This window comes from Capra hircus, chromosome 22, assembly GCF_001704415.2.
Source record: "Capra hircus breed San Clemente chromosome 22, ASM170441v1, whole genome shotgun sequence".
Taxonomy (NCBI): Eukaryota; Metazoa; Chordata; class Mammalia; order Artiodactyla; family Bovidae; genus Capra; species Capra hircus.
The window spans coordinates 21,647,444-21,667,506 of record NC_030829.1 but is presented as its reverse complement, the minus strand read 5'-3'; the positions used below and the strand labels follow the sequence as shown (position 1 = coordinate 21,667,506).

The following is a 20,063-nucleotide window of genomic DNA, read 5'->3' as shown; positions in this document are numbered from 1 at the left end:
CTATTGCTATTTTCTGCTACAAGACAATGACCTTAGATTTTAGAACATTTTGATTTCCATCACCCTCTCTGAGTATGCTCTTTCTAGTACCTTATATTTTATGTAAGCTTGCATATTAGATATGTTTTTTTTATATTGACTTATAAGTCTTTTTCACATGGACTTATATTTTAGAATTCATCAAACTGTATGTCTGGGGTAATTGTCTCTCTAATTCAGAAACATTCTATAGAATTTAGAGTGTTTGTTAATGGTAAAATCTCTTATTTTCTTTGAATATACTCATTTTTTGTTTGTTTGTCTGAAAACTTGGCTTTTATTCTCAAGTGATAGGTTTTCTTGGTAATAAAACTGTAAGTGGGTGAGTACTTTGTCTTAGCATTGGTTTTTTTTGAAGAGGTTTCCATTTTTACTGTTAAAAGCAATTGGCAGAAACTTAGAATTTTTCTCTCTGATTGTCTTTGCTTTTTGAAGTTTTTTATTGGTTTGATTCCAGGTGTTGATTTTTTTTATCCTGCATAATACTTGTTAGATTCCTAGATTGAGGTTGTTTTTTTATAATAATCATTGAAAATTTTGAGCCATTATCTATTGGAATACTTGCTTTCCCACTGTCTGTTGTCTTTTGGAACTTTAGTTGGATTATGTTTCTTAATCTCTTCATCTTTCCATCTTTGCTTTCTAGCTTGTACTCTGAATGGTTTCTTTCTGCTCTATCTTTGCTAATTCTGTCTTATTCTAATCTGGTTTTTTTTGTTGTTGTTGTTGTTCTTTGAGAGTTTGATTTCAGTTCTGTCAATATTTTTCATTTCTGAAAGTTCTCTTTGTATTCTCTAAAAATGTTTAATCATTCCTTCATATTCTGCCATGCTTTCCAGCCTCTATTTTATATCCGTTGCATAAAAGACAGAATAGGTTGTTTTGTAAAGACAATGCTAAATTTTAAAAATAATTTTATTTAATTTATTTGTTTCTTTTTGGCTGTGCTGGGTGTTTGTTGCTGCACAGGCTTTTTTTCCCCCCCTCTAGTTGCAGAGAACAGAGTCTATAGCAGCAGTGTGCTTGCTTCTCTTCGGGATGGCTTGTCGCAGAGCGTGGTCTCCAGGGTGGGTGGACTTCAGTAGTTGCAGTGTGTGGGCTCAGTAACCGTAGCTCCTGGGCTCTGGAGCACAGGCTCAGTAGTTGTGGCACATGGGCTTAGTTGCTCTGTGGCACATGGGATCCTTCCAGATCAGGGATCCAACCCATGTTCCTTGCATTGGCAAGCAGATTCTCTACCACTGAGCCAACAAGGAAGCCCAAATCATAGTTTTAAAATATTCTGTCTAAAAATTGTAAGAGGTGAATTCTCTACAAGTCTTAATCTATTTTCCATAGAGGCTGATTGTAAAACTGATATCTTATTTCCCTATATGTTTTGTGATTTTGACTATTGCTTCTGTTTCTTCCTCAGCATCCCAGGTTTCATCTCATTGATCAGTACTGGGTTCTATACTATTTCCAGCTGCAAGGAATTTGGGGGAAGCAGCCAGGGAAAGAGATGTTAGAAATAGGTAGGGTAGACAACAAGACTTCCGTAATGTGATATGCTGATTGCAACAGAGGGCTCCACATGGTTTTCCTTTAACTGATTTGTAGTGTTTTCAGTGGTTAAAGAATACTGACTTTTGTCAAGAGTAAATACTTCAATGTATCTATGTGTAAGAACAAAGTTTTTTCCCAGTTCAAGTTAACCTTGTATAGCCATCTTAAACGGAAGCAGGCAACCAAGTGTGTTCACCAGATGCCAGTATCCACCTTTAATACTGTGGTTATTAATGAGAGCAGATAACTTAATGAGTGATAGCCATTTGATTTTTTTATTTTTTAGCTGCCATATGAGAGGTATGCCCCAAGTGAATTTTTTTTTTTTTCTTTTTGTTCATAATTACTTTGTTTGGCCAAGTGAGTGGGACTAGGTGAAGACAAGCTTTTCAAACACATGACTGGGTTTCCACTGATCAAGTCTGGGGGCCATCTATCTCAGTTATTTTGGAATGACACTGCCAGTTTGCAAAGGGAAATGGATAGTCATAGATCTTATCGTCATCTGTCATCCCTCTTACATGATGGTGATGTTGGAGGGTCATTCTGTGAGCTTTCCCTTTGGTTTGCTTTCACTGGAACAGGTTCATAGGGACCAAACGCTTACTTACAGTATCCAAAACAGTTTGTTCTCGGATCCTCAAAAAGATTAAGCTGGAGAGAAAAACCTAAAATAAATTAGATGATCTATTTCAAGTTCAATGTTTTTTTTCCTTTTTCAACTTGAGGAGGAAGTAATTTTTCTTGGAAAGTGGTAGGGAAATCTTTCCTTTCTCATTTCTAGTGCTTATGTATGGAGGCTGCATATGGTATAGAAAAGAACTTGGCTCTGGAAGCATCATTATTGGGTTCAAATCCTGATGAGTGTGTGATCTTGGGCAAAGTATTTAATTTTTCTGTCTTGGTTTGCTCATGAGTAAAATGATAACTTTAGAGGGTTTAGGAGACTCAAGGGTATAAGAAGCACTGTGAGAGCAAAGCCAAGGTCACTGTAAGTGGGTACCTAGCACTCAACATTATTATCATGATGATGATAAGGTTTTTTTTTTCCTTATTTTTGAGTTTTGCTTCTGAGCTGGGAAAGGAATTCTCCATTTTGGGGGGAAAATAGAGTTGGGGAGCAGAAGACACCTTCTGAAGTCACCATAAGAAGACATTGGAATTTCTCATGTCTGAGTGTGCATATACTCAACCCTTCCATTCACCTTTGTATATTCTGATCATCATCTCAACTCGGCGAAGATGGTACATTATAATCATTTTCTAGTTGAGGGAAGATGCCCGTATAGGCTATGAAACTTGGGCAAACTCAGAATTTTAGCAAATGATACAAATAGCAAGTCTCGCTGCTAAGAGGGAACGCCTGGACCTTTCCTCTGCTCAGAAGTTCTTGCCTCAGGGCTCTGCCTTGACTCTGGGTCTCACATGAAGTGAGTTCTTCTGTCCATTCAGTAGCAAATATGTGTTTGGCCTTCAGCCCACGGAGTCTGCACAATGTATAATATTTTTGGTTGTTTCCTCTTAGCCTTAATCTCCACAAAAGGATTGCATGTCTGAAGACGGGACAAATAATTCAGGGAGTGAGGGGGCTGACTGGGAGTGTCCAGAAAGCAGCCTGGAATTATGAGTCAAAGGACCCGAGTCCTGGCCTTTGCTTTGTCCCTGACTATCAGCGTGGCCTCAGACAATGCTCTTGACTGGTTTGGGCCTTTGCTTCTTCATCTGTGACGTGAGAACGCTGGCCAGGAGAACGAAACATGACAAAATTCTATTGACTGGCAATCCCATGCAAGGCCTGAGTTAGGCACAGTTTGTATTACAGTTGTATTTACAACCTCTTAAATCGCTCAGGTCCCCTCTATGTCTCTGATCGCTTTTAATCTCTGATGAAAGATTAGGCCTAACATTTTGTTCTTGTATCCCGGTTGAAAGAAGCACATACCAATCCCTCCAGTTTATCGCCTATGATTTTTTAATGTGGATAAACCCCATATATGCAGTTAAAAAAAACACTTGGCGAAGAAGTTATAGCAGTGTCTAAACTTACCCAGAATGGAAAGCCTTAACTAACAGAAGCAGTGAAAACCTGATTTCCTTATATTATGCTTCTGGGCTCCCTACCTCTGTGTTGCCATTGGTGACATGGATTTACCTCTCTTACTTGTGCCCTGGTCCAATATCGCTTCAGAGGACTTGGCCATGTTGGTGCATGGTGGCATGGTGGTGTATGGTGGTGATAACAGATTTTACAGTCGAACCTGGGTTCAAATATTGGTTTTTCCATTTACTATGTGCTGGTATCTCAGGACTCAGTTACTTAAGCTATAAAATATAGCTCATAAAAACCCTCATGAAAACCTTCATTTATTGAGCACGTATTATATGCTGAGCACTGTGGTAAGTATTTTCTATACAATTTAGTCCTCACAATTAGCCCATGAGGTTTTTTTCCTGTTTCGCCTTTCAGAAAACTAAGATCAAGTGTTAGTCACCTTTCAGTTCAGTTCAGTCGCTCAGTCATGTCTGACTCTTTGTGACCCCATGAACTGCAGTATGCCAGGCTTCCTTGTCCTTCTCTCTCTCCCAGAGTTTACTCAAATTCATGTTCATTGAGTCAGTGATGCCATCCAACCATCTCAACCTCTGTTGCCCCCTTATCATCCTGCCCTCAATCTTTCCCAGCATGAGAGTCTCTTCTGATGATTCAGCTCTTCGAATCAGGTGGCCAAAGTATTGGAGCTTCCGCATCAGTCCTTTCAGTGAATATTCAGGACTGATTTCCTTTTGGACTGACTTGTTTGATCTCCTTCAACCCCCCTTCCTACCCAATCACATTGGGATATAAGTCACTCTTCCAAATCCATGGGGTTTAACTTCCAAATGTACCAGAGTCATTTTCCTCCTTCCTACCCTGCAAAGATTTAGAGTTGTAGTGTGGTGGGTGGCATATGAAACAGGTTACCAGACCATTTCTTGGCAGGAGAGCCTGAGATATCATTTAGGTAATTTTACTTCACTCTGTTAAAGTCACATTTTCTTCTGTACTCACTTCTGATGCACATACAAGCCTGGCTCGGTCTGGGGACTGCCTGTGACAAAGGCATCCTACTTCTTATTTCCCATGTTGAATTAATAACCAGACCCTCTCTTAACTTCATGCACTGGTCAGGGTTATGCAGGGTGATTGCATGAGTACTGGTCCAGGGGTTGTTAGCCACCTTTCAGTTTTTATTCCTTTAAATGAGATCTGTCCCCTGTCCTGCCTAGGTTTATCTTCAGTAGTAGATAAAGTTAATAAGACCTTCATCTGACTGTAAATGGCAGACACTGCCAAGATTCAATTGCAGTTGAATTAAAACCAGTGGAATTGAATTTGCTTAATTAATTGAGAATTATGTCTCAGTCAGTGTTCATCATCAGTTTTCTGCCTCTTGATTGTGCTGCTTTCTAAAGCCAAGTTTGAAATTCCTTTTCCATGACATGTTCTAGCCACATGAGTCAAGAATTTGAAGTAAAAGAGGGGTATGCCTGTGAGTGAAACTAGGGTATTCTCATCTTTCTAGTAAACACTCAGTACTTTACTTCTCATTTCTCGGATGGCACGTCAGTTTAATATAGTTCATGAAGTTTTGAGGCTGTTTGATTTCCCTCATGCAGAAAATAAATCTCAGCACCTTTTCCTGAAGCCCGTATTTCTTCTCTGGAAATGTACAGGTAGTGATGAAGGAAGCCTTTGTCCTGTTGATTGGAGTTGTGCTACTCACCTTTATACTGGTTACTTCCATTCTTTCAAGGTGACACAAAAGACGTTATTAGGGGAGGAAGAGTGTCTTGCTCAAGTCATAAATTTCATCTGGGGGGTAAATTTGGGGACTAATGATTAAGATATCTTTTCATCTTAAAGAACTTCCCACAGAGCACAACCCAGTGTCATGACCTAGAGGGCTTGGGATGGGGTGGGAAGTGGGAGACAGGTTCATGAGGGAGGAGACATTAATGTATACTTATAGCTCATTGTTCTGTGACAGAAACCAACACAACATTGTAAAACAGTCATCCTTCAATTAAAAACAAAACAAAACTTCCCAGGACCCCACATTCTCTGTAAGTCAGAGGGCCAAGTTTCAAGGAAGTGTTTGGTTTTTATCACCTGGGGTAAAACTGCTCCAGTTCTCACCTAATGTGTAAACCCTATTGAGAAAATTTAGGTTGTTAACTCGCTTTTCTCAGCCAAAAAAAGAAAAAAGTCTTCGTGTTTCTAAGGAATCACTTTTCAGGAGCACATGGCTTGTTTTTCTTTTTGATCACAGAGGGCAAGTAACACAAAACACCCTTGGTTGTCCATTTAGCAGAAAACAATTCTTAGTTTCTCTGGATTTTCTGATTTTTAGAAATCACTGCTTTAAAAGAGAATTATAGAATGAAAAATATATATTTTTTTAAAATTTTCAAATACTGACTTTCTCTATAGTAAATGTTTAGATGAATACGGTGGTTTGCTTTTTCATGATTGACGAATGCACTGACATGGCTATATACTAATCTTTCTGTTTTATCCCAGTGGTTTTTAAAATTAAAGTCACACATAATTTAAAGACTCATCAGGGCTGTTTAAAGCAGAGGTGCTCAAAATTATTTTTCTCTTGCAAAAAAAAAAAAAAAAAGAAAAAAAACCTTACAAGTTTCTAAAATCCTGACAGTTCCATGGTGAAGGAAGGATTTAAGTGCTTTGTTCATTTCTCACAAACATCTCTATTGAAGTTGGAGAGATTTTTTTTTTAACCTGAAACCTTATGACTTTTTTTTTTCTCCAAACTCTAGCTTGGATTGCCGAGATGTAGCAAATTGTCAGTGTTAACTATTGGTTTCTTTCCCTGGACCATTTCTCTGCATTTTCTCTTGTGGAGTTGAATCTGGTCTAGTCAATGCTCTGCACCATGTGGGCATTCAGAGGAAGGAAATGGGAGAAGGGAAAGGAGGTGGCTGTTTTCTACTAACTGAAAAGCCAACGGTGGTGGTTTTTTCCCTGCCCCCAAGGAAAAAAAACAAGATTTTCTTCTTGAGACATCCCTTCGATGCCTGTGTTTTCTTTGCGAGGCCGTTTTTTCTTGCTGATGAAATCAGTGTCTGCAGCATTTCCTGTGCTTTCCATCTCTCTCTTTATAGTTATAACATTCACCTGTCATTGAATCAGCTAACAGCTTGGCACATATCAGATAGAAAATTGTTCTTGGGGAGTGGGTTGATTTCTGGCTATTAAAAATTCCCCAAGACATCATCATTCTCTGAATAGGGCCACCTTGGAGATTTCTGCTACTTGTGTTATTAATATTTAGACCCTGCTCCAAAGGGCCACAGACAGCTCCTTCTATACAGTTGGAACCCATTAAGTATAGATGCCTCAAGCCCCAGTGACAGCATAAAGACACTGATGTATCTGCCACCTGAGTGCAGAGTAACCATTTAACCCACTGACACGCTGGCTCCTACCTCACAGGGTTGCAATGATGATTTTCTTGGCCGTTTCAGATAAATGATTTAGTGCCTGGTACATAATAAATAATTGAAACTATTGGGTTTCTTGTGTCTGACACATAATGTTCCTAAGCTGTTCAAAAGCAAAGTAGAAAACCTGAGCACCTTATCAGACCAATTATCTTTAAGTTAGATTTTATCCATGATATTAAGACAAGTGACATGCTTTGCCAACATGGGCTTGAAGTATATTTGAAACGTTGATTTGTGGAAGTTTGAGATGACTCCCTTGGAAGTCAAAATGGCTGGAGAAAAAGAGAAGGACCAAGACCAGAACAGGGCTGTCTGGCCTTGTGTTTACATCTTACACGGAGCGCTTTCCCCACTGTGTCGAGCAGACAGAGCTGAAGTGCTTGTGTGTATGTATGTAAGGGGGTGGCGACTTGGCAGAGAAGATGCCAGCTGTGGTGTCTCACAGCAGAGGTTTGGAGGCTAACGATGGGACTCCAGGGAAGTCCCTCCGCCACAGAGTGTGTTTTTTTTTGGTTTTGTTCTGGCCTTGGTCTGCACAAAGAAAGAAAAGAAAAAAGACAGAGACCAGCTGCTGGAGTCTAGAAGGGAATAGTGGGCCTGGGGGGAGAGTGTTAGAATCAGCCGGTGTCATTGTGTTTCGGGACGAATCTCTTACTTGCCCCTCCCTGTTGCTGAGATTGAGAGATGTGAAATCATGGGACGATTCAGAAACGTCTCCTTAGAAAAACACCATCTTCTCATCGCTTCAGTGTACAGGGCGTTTTGTGAGGACAGAGCTTTCTGATCTCTCAAGCACTGCCAAGAAATGCTTACGCTTCTTATCTAGAGAGTTTATTCCACATCTCAATTATAAAGGATTGAGTAGACGTTGCACAATTGACATTGGTCCTTGCCCTTGATAAAAGGTCATGAGAGAACTAGCCCCAGCCTTGGCCGGTGATTTAGCACCAATGCAATAAATACTTCCCCAGTTCTTGACATATTAATAATATATGCTAATTGAAGTGGGGTAGATAAAAAGATAATACTCCATGTGCCGTGCTTTGAATAGTTTCTAAAGACTTACTCTCTTATACGAATGAGGAATTGGAAAATCCAAGAGGTCAGGTCGAGGTTATATCAGTGGTAAATCAGAGTTATAGCTGCAGCTATCCTGTTCTTTTTCTCTTCTGTCTGAGACATGTTCCCTACTCTCAGTCAACTTAACTTTTAAGAGAAAAGATAATTGGGTGGACTCCCATGAATGTTTATGAAGTACATTCTGGAGGTACCGTGTTGTAACAGATTGACTGTTAATCTGGATCTCAGTATAGCAGCAGCCATCCTATTTGTACTTTTTATCTGTTTTTAAAGGGTACTTATCACAATTTTAATGAAAAAATAGTTTGAGTAGCAATTTATTCTATGTGTACCCTCTCTGGCTACACCATGGGCAGAGGTTGATCTTTCTTGTTGACCTGAGGATTCCCAACTCGAAATGAAGTACAGAACAGGTCTCAAGAAAATCTTATTGAAATCTGTAAAGAACGTAGAGGAGGTGCTGTTTTATTGACATATCAAGTGCCATGGGAGCATAGATGAAGGCTGTTGGGGAAAGGGTTATTCACAAAAGTAGGGAGACTTTGGGAGAAGACATACTAAGCTAGATGATGAAGGATGGATGGGAGTCAGAGATGAATGGAATGACAGGGGTTACAGTAGATCGAGGGGAGAGGCCTTAGCTCTCTCTCATAAGGGTGCTGATCCCATTCACAAGGGCTCGGCCTCATGACCCAGTCCCTCTGCAAGTCTCTCAACATTGGGTATTAGGTTTCAACATACAGTTTTCAGGTGACACAAACTTTGAGACCACAGTAGTCTGTGAAAAGCAGATAAATTCTATTCTCTTTGGTAGGTACAGAGACTCACTGTTGTCCATGAATCTGGCATTTCTCAATAAGGATGGGAGCAATACAGCATTCTTCCTATAATCAGAAGAGTACAATGTTTGACACATTACACATTTTCCAGAGTTCGAGAGAATACATTTTTGTCCAGTTATATATCAATACTTTCCTTTAGAAACATTAATCCGGTAATACTAGGTATTGACTGAGTTAATAGATTTTTGTGTGTGTGCATAGCATGAATCAGTTGAATTAATGTTTTTGATGCCTGCTGTGTTAGGCATCATGGTAGGAGCTGGGGAGGTAGAGTGGTGAGCTCATCGGTGGATTGGGCTGGGGAGACAGAGGGCAGTAGGGAGGTAAGGAAGCTAGATGGGAAGGTGTGAGGGTGAGATTGCAGGTCTCATCAGCAAGATATATGGAGAGTGAAGGAGACTGAGGACTGAGGTTCTGGTTCACTCAACAGTGACCATGAATCATGACTAGTGTCAGTGACAGAGTGTTTCTCTCATTGGTCATTGGGAGGATGATGGAAACATGTCCCTGATTTGCAAGGGTTATGTTGTGTCTTCTTGTTTGTGGATAGATTAATTGGATCACATGTGTCTGTAAATGATGGTGTAAATATATTTCTGATTACAATCCACAGAAAAAGCAAAGATGGCAATAAAAGAGCTGTTGCTCGTGTATCAATTGATAGAGCAACTCTCTCTAAGAACACATGGCACTGGTGTGGGGGCTGGGAGTGAAGAAAGATTTTATTACCAAGAGCATGGTCTACTGATGGAACTGAACCCACACAGTGTGTGTTCCATCTGGCAGGGGCTGTGCTTTTGAAACAGTGTGCTCTGTTTCCATAGGGTTTTTGATAAATACTGAGCAGAGTGGAGTATTAGAGAATTCAGTGTTGTTATTTATAGAAAGCACCAGAATCCCATAGTCAAAAATCAGGGGATTTGAGGGCTTGGAATTGATTGCAGAGATAGCGGAATCCAGTCATCCCTAATTCTCCCTGTCTTTTAAGTTAAGGAAGCTATTCTTGTGTGTTTACTAAGGTTAGGTGATATAGCCAAGGTTGTACAGCTAATTATTACAGCTCCTAGACCAGAACCTAGGTCCTCACAGGTAATGGATCACTCTTCAGCAGTTTAGTGTCTATCCTTCCAGAATGTTTCCTGTTCTTTGAAAAACATATACGAGTATATAAACTTGTACATTTTTGTGAGTTGTCTTCAAGTTGTAATTATTCTTCTGCAACTTGATTTTCTCACCTGGAGGTATTTCTTTAACCTGTATTTTTAAAAAGTCAGTGCCTATTTATTTTCAACTGTTGAGGATTATTCCACAGTATGGATATGTCAGAGCATGACTAAGCATTTGCTGAATGATGTATCTGGATCTATATGAACAGTACTGAAATTTATGTATCAAAAATTTATACAGCCCACCCCCTACTTTGTGTCAGATGCTGTACTAAAATTAACTAATTTAATCTTTTAAGTGCCTCATGAAGCTGATCTGTTTTACAGATGAGGAAACTAAAATAGATAAGAAATTAAATAATTGGCTTAACACTCATGGCTTGAAGCCAGGGTTTGAATGTAGGCAGTTCAGCTCCAAAGCCTGTGTTCTTAACTACTGCACTGTGCTGCGTTTTACCTTACATTGCTCTGTGTTTACATATACAACTACTTTTGTGCATGAGTAGCATAGAAAAGGAATTATCAAAGCAACTTTTTAATGAAGAAATGACCAAACATTCAGACACAGGATGGCTTCTGAGTTGTTTTTTTTTAATTGGAGTATAATTGCTTTACAATGTTGTGTTTCTGCTGTACAAAGAAGTGAATCAGCTAAGCTTATACATGAATTTCCCCCCTCTCCCCCTTTAGAGCTTCTCTCCCACCCTGTGGTATTTTTTAAAACTATTATTTTTTAAATTTTTTGGCTGTGTCATACAGGATATGGGATCTTAGTTCCCCGATCAGGGATTGAACCTGTGCCACATATGATGGATTCTTAACCACTGGAACTAAATGCTTTTTATGGCTTACCACTCTTAGTCCCCACAGCACCTAGTCAGACAGAATCTATTACTTTAAGAAAACTACAATGTGGTAGTAGTGGCCTCAGATGGCCTCAGATCACTCAGTCACTCTTTTATTTTTTCAACTTTGTTGACCTATAATTAACATAAAACATTGTGTAAGTTTAAGGTGTGTAAGTTTAAGGCATACAACCTGTAGGCTTGATAGGTTTATATTTTACAAAATGTTACCACCATAGCTAACACCTACATCATGTTGCATGATCACTGTTTGTTTTTTTGTAGTGAGAACATTTAGGATCTTACTGCCTAGCAACGGTCCGTTATATAATATAGTATTGTTAACTGTCATCACCCTGCTGTACATTACATCCCCACAACTTATTCATCTTACAACTGAAAGTTTGTACTCTTTGACCAGCATCCCCCCTTTTCCTCCATCCCTTAGTCCAAATAACCACTATTTTGGTGTCTGTTTCTATGAGTTCAGACTTTTTAGTTTCTACACATAAGTGATATCATACAGTGTTTGTCTGTCTTCTTCTGATTTACTTTATTTAACGTAATGCGCTCAAGATTCATCCATCTTGTCCCTGATCAGTATGCCCTCCTTTTTCATAGCAGAATAGTACTCCAGTGTGTGTGTGTGTGTGTGTGTGTGTGTGTGTGTGTGTGTGTGTGTGTACACAGAGACATACACACACACTACATCATTTTTATCCATTCATAGGTTGATGGACTCTTCGATTGTTTCTCTTTGTTAGCTATTGTGAGTAATGCTGCAGTGAACGAGGGAATAAAGATAACTCTTAAAGATAGTGATTTTGATTCCTTTGCATATATACCCAGAAGTAGGGCTGCTGGATTGTGTAGTCATTTTAAATTTTTTGAAGAATCCCTGTACTGTTTCCTGTAATGGCTATCTCAGTTTATATTCTCACCAACTGAGATCACCCATTTAGTGAGTGGCAGATGGTGGCTTGAACCCAGGTTCCGCCAACTCCAGAGCCTCATGTCTTAATACTGTTTAATTTCCTTTTGACTGTGGTCATTTGGGCCTCCATATGATGAAATATTTTGGCTAAAGCTTTGATTTGACTTTTAAATAGTCATCTATGCCTTTTTAGCTTGATTTTTTTCTTTAGCATTTGAAATTAAGCTTGTGAAGTAGGAAATGGCAACCCACTCCAGTACTCTTGCCTGGAAAATTAAATGGACAGGAAGGCCTGGCGGGATACAGTCCTTGGGATTGCAAAGAGTTGGACACGACTGAACATGCACACCCTCCCTTATGAAGTGATTATGTTTGAGATTTCTATTTCCTATAGATTATTTTTGCAGATTCAGTATTTTCCCCCTCTATCAAAGTTATAGTGCATGGTTACGACTCATGAGTTTGGATGAGGGTAGGGTTGTTCTCTGTTATTCTAAATGTAAACATGGATCAGGAAATTCATGTGGATGTATATTTCACGTCTCTAAAAATGCAGTGGTTTCAACATTCATTGTAAATTCACTGATGTTCATTAATGCATGGTGTGAATCCACTGAGTTTTAACATAAGCTTTGCTAGAACTGCATAAGCTTCTCCTGTTGCTCCCCACCTCCTCTCCTATAAGAACATTTTCTGCCCACTCTGAACAAGTTTATAGATACATTTGAAAGTCCTCAAGCAAATGAACTTCTCAGTTCAGTTTAAAAATAGGGAAAATAGGCTTTGGAATCTATTTTCTGAGTGAGAATTTCTTCTTTCATGTGACAGATTTAGTATGTATAAAACATAGGAAGAAAAACATCTTAATTGGAATTAAAGCCATCCTGTTAAATGCTTGATATGATAAGGGTTTGAAGAAAGTGAAGGATATGCTAAAGGCAAATAGTGTGAGAAAAAAAGAAAAGCAATTAGAAACTCCCAGGAAAAACTAAAACTGAACTGAATATGAAATATATTCATACTACTTTATCTGATACGCTTTGAACAATATTATATGATCATAGTAATAACACAGAATCAATCTAGACAAAGTAGAAAGCTCATGGTTTAAAAACATTATCACTAATTAATCTTGATGATGGTGGCTCAGAGGTTAAAGCGTCTGCCTGGAATGCGGGAGACCCGGGTTCGATCCCTGGGTTGGGAAGATCCCCTGGAGAAGGAAATGGCAACCCGCTCCAGTACTCTTGCCTGGAGAATCCCATGGAGGGAGAGGCCTGGTAGGCTGCAGTCCATGGGGTCGCAAAGAGTCGGACATGACTGAGCAACTTCACCCTTTACTCACTCAAACATTATATCAGGTAGATGATAAGAGATGGAAAGACACGAAGTGAAGGAGGAGCACAGTAATCTCACAGCAGACAGTTAAGAGCTACTGAAGGAGGTGGAGCAGCAGTTAAAAGGGGCTACATTTAAAAAATAAGGTAAACATCCACAGGCAAGGAAATACTAAAATAGTCTTTTTAAGAAAGAAAAACTACTAATAAATAATAAACAAAAGAATTAAAGAATGCCTCCTGTCTGAAAGATGTTTAGGGAAGGTGGCTTCTGATGCAGGATGAGGAATTTTTGCTTTTCCTTATGATTTTTAAAACTTTTTTTTCTGGTGGAAATTTCCAAATCCCTCCAAAATAGATACAGTAAATCCTCTGAACCTGTCTGCCAGATTGAACACTCCCATGTTTTACCATTTTTGTTTCCTTTGTCTTTTTTTTTTTCTTTTTGGCTAGGATACTTAAAGAAAAAGTCAGACTGTTTCACCTGTAAAACAGTTGTATCTCAAAATAAAAATGATATCTTAGATCAGATCAGTTCAGTTCATTTGCTCAGTCATGTCCAACTCTCTGCAACCCCATGAATCACAGCATGTCAGGCCTCCCTGTCCATCACCAACTCCCGGAGTTCACTCAGACTCACGTCTATCAAGTTGGTGATGCCATCCAGCCATCTCATCCTCGGTCGTCCCCTTCTCCTCCTGCCCCCAATCCCTCCCAGCATCAGAGTCTTTTCCAAGGAGTCAACTCTTTGCATGAGGTGGCCAAAGTACTGGAGTTTCAGCTTTAGCATCATTCCTTCCAAAGAAATCCCAGGGCTGATCTCCTTCAGAATGGACTGGTTGGATCTCCTTGCAGTCCAAGGGACTCTCAAGAGTCTTCTCCAACACCACAGGTCAAAAGCATCAATTCTTTGGTGCTCAGCTTTCTTCACAGTCCAACTCTCACATCCATACATGACCACTGGAAAAACCATAGCCTTGACTAGACAGACTTTTGTTGGCAAAGTAATATCTCTGCTTTTGAATATGCTATCTAGATTGGTCATAACTTTTCTTCCAAGGAGTAAGCGTCTTTTAATTTCATGGCTGCAGTCACCATCTGTAGTGATTTTGGAGCCCCCAGAAATAAAGTCTGACACTGTTTCCACTGTTTCCCCATCTATTTCCCATGAAATGATGGGACCAGATGCCATGATCTTCATTTTCTGAATGTTGAGCTTTAAGCCAACTTTTTCACTCTCCTCTTTAAGGGTGGTGTCATCTGCATATCAGCACGGTATTATTACCACACCTGATACAACTAATGATTTCTATTATTACCTTATTTAATTTTCTGATTTTCTAAAAAATGTTTTAATAGTTACAGTGTTCAAATGAGGTTCTAAACAAGGCCCCCTCTTGTACGTGGGCATATATCTCTTCAATCTCTTTCCAGTCTCTTCAGACTAGTTTTTTTTTTTTTTTTTTTTACTATGCAGTTGACTTAATGAACAATATTCAATATTAAATATATGTGTCTGAAGCACTTCTAGTACTTTGGCTACCTGATCCGAAGAGCCAAGTCATTGGAAAAGACCTTGATGATGGGAAAGATTGAAGGCAAAGGAGAAGGGGACGGCAGAGGAGGCTATGGTTAGGTAGCATCACTGACTCAATGGACATAAAATTGAGCAAACTCAGAGAAATAGTGGAGGACAGGGGAGCCTGGTGTTCTGTAGTCCATGGAGTCTCCAAAGAGTTGGACATACCTTAGCAACAGAACAGCAGCAACATAAGATTGATTCAGTGAACAATATTTGACATTAAAAATATGTGCTTGCATTAATTTGATTGAAAACTTTAAAGCTTTGTATATTTAAAAGGCTTAATATGTCTTCCTTAACTTTGAGTGTATTTTAGTAAAAATTCCTTTAGTAAAAATTCCTTAAACATCTCTAATGCAGGAGCATTTATTTATCAACTATTTTGGCAAAAATTTTGCTTACAAAAGTGAATAAAAATAATTTTTTTCCTCAAGGATTTTCAGATTAGTCATTGAGGGCAGTATGTGGACATCCCTGCTGAGGCATTTTGCCATATGGAATTGTAATTATTTTTTTTAGCTAATGGACTCCTTACTAGGTGCCAGCCACTAAGTGCTTTAAATATATTATTTTATTTAATCTTTACTGTACTCTTTGGGAGAACCCCCAGTGTACAGCCAATGGACTTGAGACCCAAGGGGACTGAGTAGCTTTGTATGGGGTCATCTAGGTTAGTTTGTGACTCAGCCTGTATGTGAACAAAGTCTTTCTGATGCTGGGCCCTGAGCTCTTAATCACTACACCATACAGGGCATCTTAGTTTTGATGTCCTAGTCACCTCTTCTAACAGACAGCATCATATATTGGTTCAAGTATGGGTTTTGGAGCTAGACTGCTTGGTTTCCATCTTGGCTCTGGTATTTAATAGCTTTGTGACCTTGAATGAGTTACATAATCTGTGTCTCAGTTTCTCCATCTGTGAAATGGGGATAATAATCCTGCTCCATAGGCCATTATGAGACTTAATGACTTCTTATTAGTAAAAAAAAACAGGAATAGCATGTGTCACATACATAAAGCAAAAAATTAAATGACTGCTGCTGGAAACACTGTGCTTGACTTAGCCTGTGAATGGAGGGGTGGGTGGTGGAGGACAAATAAGAAAATGGAGAAGCAAGCAGTGGGCAGTGTCTTCTTACAGTTATCTCATCAGGGAAGGAATCTCTTAATGTAATGAGCTTCTCTGTTAGATTCATAATATTTTGTTGGTAGATTTCTTGATGCTTAATGTTCGTGTCAGTTTTTCTAACCATTCCTTTCCGTTTTGTTTTTGTCTTCTTTTTTCAAATCATTTGAATTATCAGGAAGCATAAAAGGCAGCTATTACGTTAAGCTTTTGGTGGAAGAAGAGAGAATGGGGTTTAGATTTTCTTGTCAAACATAAAGAGAAAAATCTTAGTTACGTTACAGAGCTGAAATCGCAAAGGCTCTGGAGGCACAGATAAGCTGTAGTGTCTGGAGAGTAGATGCAGCTGTTTAGCTCTCTGTCACGTAATCTGTCCCCAAAATCTCATGAAGGGAAGTAGAGGTGACAGCGGATTATATTGTGACTAAGCAGTTAAAGATGGCTCCAGAACTCCTTACTTGGTTTGACTGATTTTTTTTAACCTGTTGAACTTGGCCAAAACGCAGTTGTTTATAATCTGGAAGACTGGAGCAATATGGAGACCAGTGAATTGTTTCTAAGATGGCACTTGCTGTGTCGCAGATGTAGGCTGATGGGACTTTAGTCATCGATGGATTCTGCTGGAAATGCACACAGAACAAGGTGGAGAGTCTTGTGTTTAATGCCTCCTGATCCATTTCCAGCAGCTGACCTGGTTGGTTGTGATGTCCTGATTACTGCTGTGTAATAGGCATTGCTGCTGCTAACTCGTTTCAGTCGTGTCCAACTCTTTGTACGACCCCATAGACAGCAGCCCACCAGGCTCCTCCATCCCTGGGATTCTCCAGGCAATAATACTGGAGTGGTTGCCATTTCCTTCTCCAATGCAGACATGCATGCTAAATCGCTTCAGTCGTGTCTGACTCTGTGCGACTTCATGGACAGCAGCCCACCAGGGTCCTCTGTCCCCAGAATTCTCCAGGCAAGAATACTGGAGTGGGTTGCCATTTCCTCTCCAATAGGTGTTAGTAAACACCAAGTGTCTTTTGGATACATAGTGTCAGATGGAGGGAGGTGATCTCCTTGGTCTAGCAGCTGATTGTTCATGGCACCCCACTCCAGCACTCTTGCCTGGCAAATCCCGTGGGCGGAGGAGCCTGGTAGGCTGCAGTCCATGGGGTCGCTAGGAGTCGGATTCGGCTGAGCGACTTCACTTTCACTTTTCGCTTTCATTGGAGAAGCAAATGGCAGCCCACTCCAGTGTTCTTGCCTGGAGAATCCCAGGGACGGGGGAGCCTGGTGGGCTGCTGTCTATGGGGTCGCACAGAGTCGGACACGATTGAAGTGACTTAGCAGCAGCAGCAGCAGCTGATTGTTCCTGAAATTGGTAATGATGTGAGTGAAATTCTATCTTGCAGCAGAAGAAAGTGACCTCATTGGGAAGGACAGTGTGGAATTTCCCATTGTCCACCTTTATTCTCCAAATGGCATGTGACCAGTTCCTGTGACCATAATGGTCCTGTGACTCAGTGGTTAATGATGGCTCCAGAAATCTTCCCTTGATTTGACTTCTTTTCTGACTTCTCGACCCTTACTAGTACATAATTATTTAGCATTTGTGTACTTATCAAGATACATGTATAGCTTCATACTTACCAATATTTTTGAGTCTAGTGTGATAAACTGACCAAAACAGGAAAAAAAGAAAATAATAAGAATGCGTATTAACTATATCTCTGATTTTTTGATCTGGTGTGAACTTTGGACAGTGTTATATTTGCCAGGTGGCCAGTGACAAAGAATCCACCTGCCAAGCAGGAGATGGCAGGATGTCGATTCAATCCCTGGGTTGGAAAGATCCCCTGGAGAAGGACATGGCAGCCCACTCCAGTATCCTTGCCTGGAAAATTCCATGGACAGAGGAGCCTGGCAGCCTACAGTCCATGGGGTCGCAAAGAGTTGGACACGACTGAGTGACTGAGTACATGCACTTGCCTAAGGGTTTCTTTTATTTATGGCACTGGTTTGTAATATTTATGGTTTAAATGACTTAAAGGTTTATTAATTTTTTTGACTGTAGCTTTAAAAGACATGAGTAATAGATTTGCCAATAATTATTTTAAAACACAAACAGATAATTGTTTTTCTATAAAGGTCACATTCAGGATTCAGAGCTTGTGACTCTGAGGATGGCTATTTTTCTTAGGACAATTATTTAGCAAGTTGAAATGGATAGCTCCTAGGTCATTGACATTTATTCAACTTTGATTTTAATGCTTATTTACTTTCTGATTATATAAAACATTGGAATTTAGGTACATCTTTTCAAGATGTCTTGATGTTCTATATTTCTTTAATTGGGTTTTTATAAGAAAAACTATTAGATTGAAATATTAAGTTTCAACAAGTAGCTTTGCTTTTTGAGTTATGATAATGCCCAATTTTATTAAAACCTTGTTTTGTGGTAATAGTGAAGTGAAAGAATTTGCAGACAAATTCTTGACCAACTGAGCTATCGGGGAAGTCCTGTGGTAACCATATATATATATATATATATATATATAAATTTTTTTTTTTTACTTGATGGTGTGTGAAAAATGCTGAGTGGGTGAAGCAGTTAGACTAATTATTTAAGCTGAGATTACTTAGGATATGTGACGTGTTTATATTACCCTGAGCAAATTGTTTATAGGAGGATCATTTAACTATACATTTCTAATATCTTAGCTTTTAGGTTTGCCAACTCTATAGATGTTGAGACTTTACAGAATCTTATCATTATACCAGCTAGTGGTTCTCCCTTGAATAAACTGCAGGACTTTGCACCTCAGTGAAAATAACTCACCTTTGAAGGCAATACTCAATTATTCTTTAAAAAAAATCATTAAGTGCCTGCCAAGGACTGTGTACTGTGTTTACCACTGGGAATGTAATATTGAATGAGACAAGTCTCTGCCCTCATAGAACTTAAATTCTAGTGGGATGAGATTAACACCAGCAAGTAAACAATAAATAATAAACCAGGTACACAGGAGAGTGCTGAATGCCGTGAAGAGTATAAAATAAGATGGTAGAATGCACTGTGGTCGGGATGGAGTGGTGTGGCCAGCCCTGAGTAGAGTGGTGAGGGAATCTTCTAGAGAAGGTAATGTTTGGATTGGTATCAAAGTCTAAGAGGGACCAGCCATGTGAGCTAATGAGAGATGGTGTGCTGATACCAAGAACACTCAGGGTGAAAGCCATGAGTTACGTGCTAAGAATATTGGAGAAACAGTTAGAAAGCTAGTTGTCAGGGAGCCCATCACCGTGTCCTAACCGATTCCCACTAATGGGAGTGTGCAGGACCCTTCTTGTTGCTGTGTTTAGTTGCTCAATCATGTCCAACTCTTTTGAGACCCTGTGGACTGCAGCCCACCAGGCTCCTCTGTCCATGGGATTTCCCAGGCAAGACTACTAGGGTAGTCCTTTCCTTCTCCAGGGAATCTTCCCAAGCCAAGAATCAAACCCATTCTCCTGCATTGATAGGCAGATTCTTTACCACTGAGCCACCAGGGGATCCTGCACAAGACCCTGCAAGAAGCAATTTGGTCCTTATCCAGATGTTGAGAAGTATTGGGTTGGCCAAAAAGTTAGCTGAGGTTTTTCGTAAGATGGTATGGACAAACCTGAATGAACTTTTTGGCCAGCCCAATATTACGTAGATGGAGTTTTGCTAAGCCTTGCAAAAGTTCAGATGACTCAAGTTTGATTTCCTACCTAATTGTAGGAGTTTTTGCCCCCATCCCCCAAGTCGTGTGGATTTCCAGCACCCCATTTTGCTCACTGTTTCTTAGGTGAGAGGAGGAAACCGCACCAGATTTGCTCATCCATTGTGTTTTGGGTAACTGTGAACCGACAGACCAACATACTTGCTTTCAGAATTTGGTGGGGTTCATGGTTGGTTGGTTGTTAACAAATTAGAGTTTTTAAAGAGAGTATGTTAGTTTGCTAGCAATGTTGTACCAAAGCACCACAAAACATATTGCTTAAACAATAGAAGTCTATTGTCTTGCTTAAATTAAGGTGTTGGCAGCGTTCTGA

The 20,063-nt window shown here is 39.7% G+C and overlaps 1 protein-coding gene across 6 annotated transcripts in view; it reads left to right on the top strand.

The window, feature by feature from the left end:
- ITPR1 (inositol 1,4,5-trisphosphate receptor type 1) overlaps positions 1-20,063 on the top strand; it is a 350,791-nt gene that overhangs the window by 50,815 nt on the left and 279,913 nt on the right. The gene's annotated exons all lie outside the window — the stretch shown is intronic.